We start from the raw sequence: 6,617 nt of genomic DNA, 5'->3' as shown, positions 1-6,617 counted from the left end.
CAGTTCCACTTTCCCAATTTCATCCTTCCAAAAATTAATTAAATGTGAGCGAAACGCTAACACATCACTAATGATATGAAAATATTAACGTCACCAACGACGGGTTAAGTTCTAGTAGTTACATAATACGTGTAATTTTATACGTATACGTGCCTCTATTATTTAGTATTCAGTTTCAGTTATGAATTATGAGATGTATTTTTTCATTGTACCACTTCATAGTATCTACACTAGGTACGTTAAAAGTAATTCGAGTAATGACGTCAATATTTTGCCATTATCGTTGGCCTAATTTGAGATCTCAAAAAAGTATAACTTAAATGACAAAATTAATATTACCTATGTTTTATTAAATTACCTGGATCAATATTAAATAATTATTAATATTATATTAATTATAATACTCAAAATAAGAATAATATTTGGATGTATAATGTAACTATAAAATAGCCAATCGACGAAATTGAAAGGGTAAATGTTGAGTTTTGCCGGTGGAAGATTATCTGGTAATATTATGTTGATTTATTGTAATGTCTATAGAATGTATAGTATCACGTTATACTTAGGTACATAATATTGGATTTATATGCACTACAAAAATAAGCTTATAATAATATAGTATGCGTGGGAAAATAAATATTAAACGTGTTTGACAAGTTATAATCAATTTGTTTCGAACATATTATAGCACCTCGAAAAATATTAATTACATATAACGTTTTGCCGTAATACGACCAAATATTCATATTAAAGTCGTAAATGCTGTAAAACTAATATAAATGTCAAACTAGTTGGCCGTACGCACTCTAATTAGAAAAATAGGAAATATCATGAGCAAAATAATACCTGTGGCAACAGCGTTCTAAATGATTGTGTCATATTTAATAGGTACTACCCGATTTTGACGCTTACCTACTTTATTTTCAAGGTGTACCTACTTTGCAATAGAACACGGTGGAGTCGTCGCTGATGGCTGGTCCACAGAATAATGTCCCTATTATTGAGTACACACTACGCTCGTCACCCAATTATAGTGAAGAACATGTCATCCAGCCATCCAGGTAAAAATAGTAACCGCGAGTTGAGCTAAGTAATCGTCGATTTGGTGTACAAAACTCTGTACGAAATGCAAACACGATGACAATCTGGTCAATTTATTGGAAGACCAATCGGACTTGGTTAACTCGATGATGCGAGGCCCGTCCAAAAAGTTCGAGCAGTTATTCAAGAATTCGAGTTGTCCATGACAATTATTATAATATAGAAAATCCTAGGGACCGGGAAAAAGTTCGAGATATCGACGGTTTCAAGTTGAAAACGTTAACCAAGTTTGACTGCACTATAGTGTTATAAACAGGGTTAGGCAGTATCTTCGATACAATTATCTAGGATACGTATCTTAGATACAATTATAATATGAAGTATCAAGTATTCTGTATCGCGATACATTTTTAGACCATGTATCGAGTATTTCAAAAAATAATTTTGTCAAAAAATACTCGATACTTTAATGATAACAATAAATCTTTGAATACCCTTGACAACAGCTATCCTACAGTAAAACAAATTAATTATTCGGTTTAATACTAGCTTGTACTTGTTGAGCGTATGTTTTCCCTGGCAGGGTTTATTCATAATCTTACCAGGAATAAATTATCCGTCGATACTTTAGAAAAATTAGTCTTTTTAAAAGGAAATAAGAATATGATATGATAACTATCTATGATTTATTTTTATTATTATTTATTCATGTAATTTATTAATAATTGACTTATTATACTTAATTAATATTCGAAATTTTAAAGTTAAATACATTTAACGTTTTTTTGTCGTGTCATATACTATTCGATATGATATCTGTAATTTATTTTTATTAATATTTATTCATGTTATTTAACAATAATTGACTTATTTTAATATATTTATACTTAATCAATATTTGAAATTTTAAAGTTAAATGCATTTGTCTAGATTTGCAATCTACCTAATTGTGTATAAATACAATTTAAAAAAATCCTATGTGTCATAGGCCATGACTAATTTTTTCAAATGTATCGAGTATCGAGTGTCTAGATATGCAAAATGTAAGTATCGAATATCTAAATACTAAAAATATAAGTATCGACTATCGAGTACTAGCATCGCGATACTGATTTTTTAGTATCTTGCCCATCCCTGGTTATAAAAAGTATACGAACGCAATCGTTCGAAAATATGAAAAACAAAATTCCGATTAACTTAATTTCCACCGAGTGTCTTGCGGCTGTCGCGGACGTCTGAGTTGGCGGCCACGTTACCGACGCCGAAGTAGTTGTACCCACTACCGAGCACAGCCACAACGATCCAATCAAATCGAGATGATAGCAAAACTGATTATCAAAACTGTGGTAAATATTATAAATTTAAAAATATTAATAGAAAATTATAGTTTGTAATGAATTTTAAGTAAACGTCGCCGTCGTTTAATCGCGTGATGCCGCGACATCGAACGTCGCAATCTTGTTATCGCGGTTGGTTATTAATTAACGGTTTGTTCATTTCTTGTGGGATATATAAAGTTTATGAGTAGGTATCGATAATATTGTCATTATGTTCGATTTTTTTTTTAAACGTCCCTCCGATCTATAGACTCACGCCTGATGCGACTAAAGTTATGCATGACTATTTATTTTGTGGCTATAGGTGAAATGGGTACCCATATAGTTATTAGTTATTATTTTATAATTTAAAATATAAATTATTACTTATAAACTTCCACTTGCCAACTACGCAAAATTACAAAATAATTCTAAACGTAAAACACAGTAATTATTTCGTCATAAATATTATTTTACAATAAATCAAATACCATTACAATTTTACATGTTTAAATAAGAAGTTATTTAAATATCATCTTTGGTATTCATTTGTCTACGTGGAATACGTGGGAAAATAATAATCGTTAGTCGAAGAATCACCTGACCTATAACCCAAGCCCAACCACACCTAAATACCTAATCATTATCTATAGAAATCCGTCTTAATGCGTATTTTATAGTACAAAAATATTGTTAATTACTTTCAGATAAACTATTAAAATTATATTAACAGATAGGTAAGTTACTGAGTTATTTTAATAGTTGAAGATTAACGCCGCCAGTTAGTTGTCTAGACGGTAAAAAATGTGTTACAAAAATGCTAAAACAACTCTGTTATTATATTATTCCATAGCATTTTACAAACATCTTGTCAATAAATTATTATCCATTACTGATCTTCGTAAAACCAGTATGGTGTTAATAGTATGAGGTCATTATTACACATGCAATGTGAGTCATTTGTTCGAATGGGTTTTTTGGTCGAAGTAAAGATAATGATTAGCTTTTCGATTACTTTATCTTAATTTCTTTATTTTGATAACTTACTACATTATATTATTTATACTAATACTTATAAGTTATACTAGAATCTATACTTACCAATTATTTTAATATTTTATTACAACTTTTTTTTACGTTATAATACCTACTTTAGGTAATTTTATATTATAATTTATGTTTTTTTTTTTTTTTTTAAATAATTAATACAAAATATATATTTGTCGACATTAACATATTTCGATGACATGACATTTCGATTATTTGAATTTTTGATATCATATTTTTCGATAAAAAATATGTTCAAACAGATACCTATTCGATCACTTTTTTTTTGTCACTAGACTTTCAGCCAGACAACCCCCACCACATAGATGTTATGTTACTATAGGTACTAGGTAGTCTATAGTAGATACTTTTTTGAATCATAAACTATTAATACTCAATACTTCAGTGAATAATGTACCTACATTATATTGGATTATTGAAATGAACAATTCTTAAAAAATGACATATTATATTTATCAAAATATATAATTTGATTTCTTAATTATTATCTGTTTTATTTATTGAATTAAGTACCTATAAAGTATTTTGTTCACGGTTTAAAATCAAATGCGAGTTTATTATTATTTTACTGTATAACCGTAACATATCTTATTTTATTAGTCGGCCAATTTTTAATGGTCCAGAAAATATTTTATACCAAGTTAAGTACCTGATTTCGAATCATTATAACGCTTAGATAAGAAAAGAATTATTATTCCTCATTATATTGGCTATGACCGGTTTGTACAATGAGTATAGTGCTTATGGTATGCCACTTATAACTCAATATAGATAAATTAAAATAAGAAACAAATCTACCGGTAAATGTAAGTTGCGTCCCAAAAAAAAGGTTCCACTAACAACATACGTAAGTTGCGGCCTGGTATTTATCAGGTACATATGTAAGTTGCGGCCTGTGTTTATGTCATGTATACGTTAATTGCGTCCGACGGAAAATCCGTAAAACTAACATTTATAATGTTTTATAACTCTTTTTTGGACTTCTTTTCTTAAATCCAGAAGTTGTTGAAAACTGTTTTACTGAAGACATTATGGCAATACAACCACAAGATGCTCGAGTATTAGAATTCACAGACTATATATTAGATTCATATATAAAAAATTACGCTGACTTCCCACCAGAAATATGGTCAGAATATTTATCATCGACATTACGCACGACTAACAATTGTGAATCTTTCCATAGAAAATTAAATAGTTTGTTTAGTTCTTCTCACCCTAATATTTTTAATTTTATAGATATTTAAAAAAATAAACAAATTGATACTTATATAGCGTTACGAAGTCAGGGCTCAAGAAATAGAGTAACAATTGAAAAAGAAGGATATATTTAAAAAAAAATGGAAGAATTAGAAGCCAAGAAAATTACTCAAATTGAATGTAAATATTGTAATTATAATGTAAAATCGAATGATAGTTAAATGTAAAAAATAAAGGTAGGTATGTACAATGTTGTAGAGCTTATAAAATGAAATCTAAGCGATGTTTTGTACTGCTTAATGATGTAATTACTTCCTCAGGTGTTACGCACTGACTTCGCAGTGGACATTAAGAGCAGCTAACCCATTGAGTCTTCTTTCTAATGTGGCATTTCTCAAGTGACTTTTGATTCTTTCAAGTGTGGAAAATGATCTCTCCGCCTCACATGAAGTAATTGGAAGCGTGATAACTGATAAGTATTTGCAATAGCTTATATATATTTGGGAAGAAATCTGGATGCATTCATTAAGTATTTGAATTACACTATTATATTGGATATTACTGTCAGTCAAATAACGATTCCATAAAATGCAGGTTTCTGATTTAACTCGATCAAAATCATGAACATCGGTAGCATAAAACTCAACAAGTTCTCTAAGTTTTTCTTCATTAAACGCTGAACTTCTCAGTAACATTTGAAATCCACATATTATATTTTGATGATTAACAAAACGATCATTTAAATGTTGTACAAACAAATCAAGAAATGGTTGAAACAAAGTAATTCTAAAATATTCTTCGGGATCTTTTGTTGGAATATTAGCTCGGTTTTTTTGACACTTAGCTCCGGACCCGGGGACCCCCTCTCTGGTTGCGCCACTGTAGTATAATATAATATATATTGATATAATTGGGCGTAATTAAGAAAATGACGATACTACAATAACGATTGTCGTTTAAATAATCTCTCAAAAAAGTATAATCCATTTTGAGTCCCCATACAGGTATACTACATCTATTATATATTCTGATTTATCATTTTTTCGATCACATTAATTGTCCCAGTTGCCAAACTAAATAACAAAACTCGAAAAACAATATTCTGTTTTAAATAATTATCAAATAGTAAGAGATGGACCTAAGAAAATTGAGAATGCAAGGGATAATTAAATCTCCATGAAAAAGTCCAAATCAGTATTTGATAGAAATCCCGGAAACAATATTTTAAAACTACACAACGATTCAATAAATAAAATCAAGTTTATCTCTGTACGTTTAGCCGTTGTTGAGAAATCACGTGGGCAAACAGACACTGTTCAAAGTTTAATAAAAACCTTTAAAATAAAAATAAAATTTGAAGTATCTACAGTGAAAAATGTATTACATAATTTCCTAATAAAAATTTGTTTTCGCGCGGTTTCACACATTTCAGCATTTTAATTGCACGTTTTTTAGGCGTTAGCTGTACAAAAATTTGGCCTTTAACTATTTTATATAATTTTATTATATATTATAATATGCACTGAACTATGATATACGAACTCTAAATTACGTAAAACAAATCACCGACCCTAGGAAAAAAATCATAATTATGTGTAAGATAATAATATTAAAATGGTTGCGGTAAGTTTACTTTTAATGTTTTCAAAATAGGTACAATACGGTACAGTCGTACTACAGTGTACCTACACTAAGGTCCGTGAAGTTGGCCGCACAATGTGTAAATATTTGCTCCACATTTTATCAAACATTTGTAAGTAATTTGTAGGGTTTTGTAAGCACTAGAGGTTAAAATAAAAATTTATCGTACCTCACACTTTATAATATAGAACTTTTCCCCCACAAAAGTGTATTTAGTCCATGCATAAAAACATAAAGTAGTCAATTTCAATTTTTCTTTATCTATACAGTACATAATATTATACTACATCACAATATAAAAGCTTGATGACAAATTTGACAATGACGTTAAGGATAAGAAATAAGAATAGG

The sequence above is a fragment of the Acyrthosiphon pisum genome, chromosome X (assembly GCF_005508785.2).
Source record: "Acyrthosiphon pisum isolate AL4f chromosome X, pea_aphid_22Mar2018_4r6ur, whole genome shotgun sequence".
Taxonomy (NCBI): Eukaryota; Metazoa; Arthropoda; class Insecta; order Hemiptera; family Aphididae; genus Acyrthosiphon; species Acyrthosiphon pisum.
Note: the sequence above shows the minus strand (reverse complement) of the source record.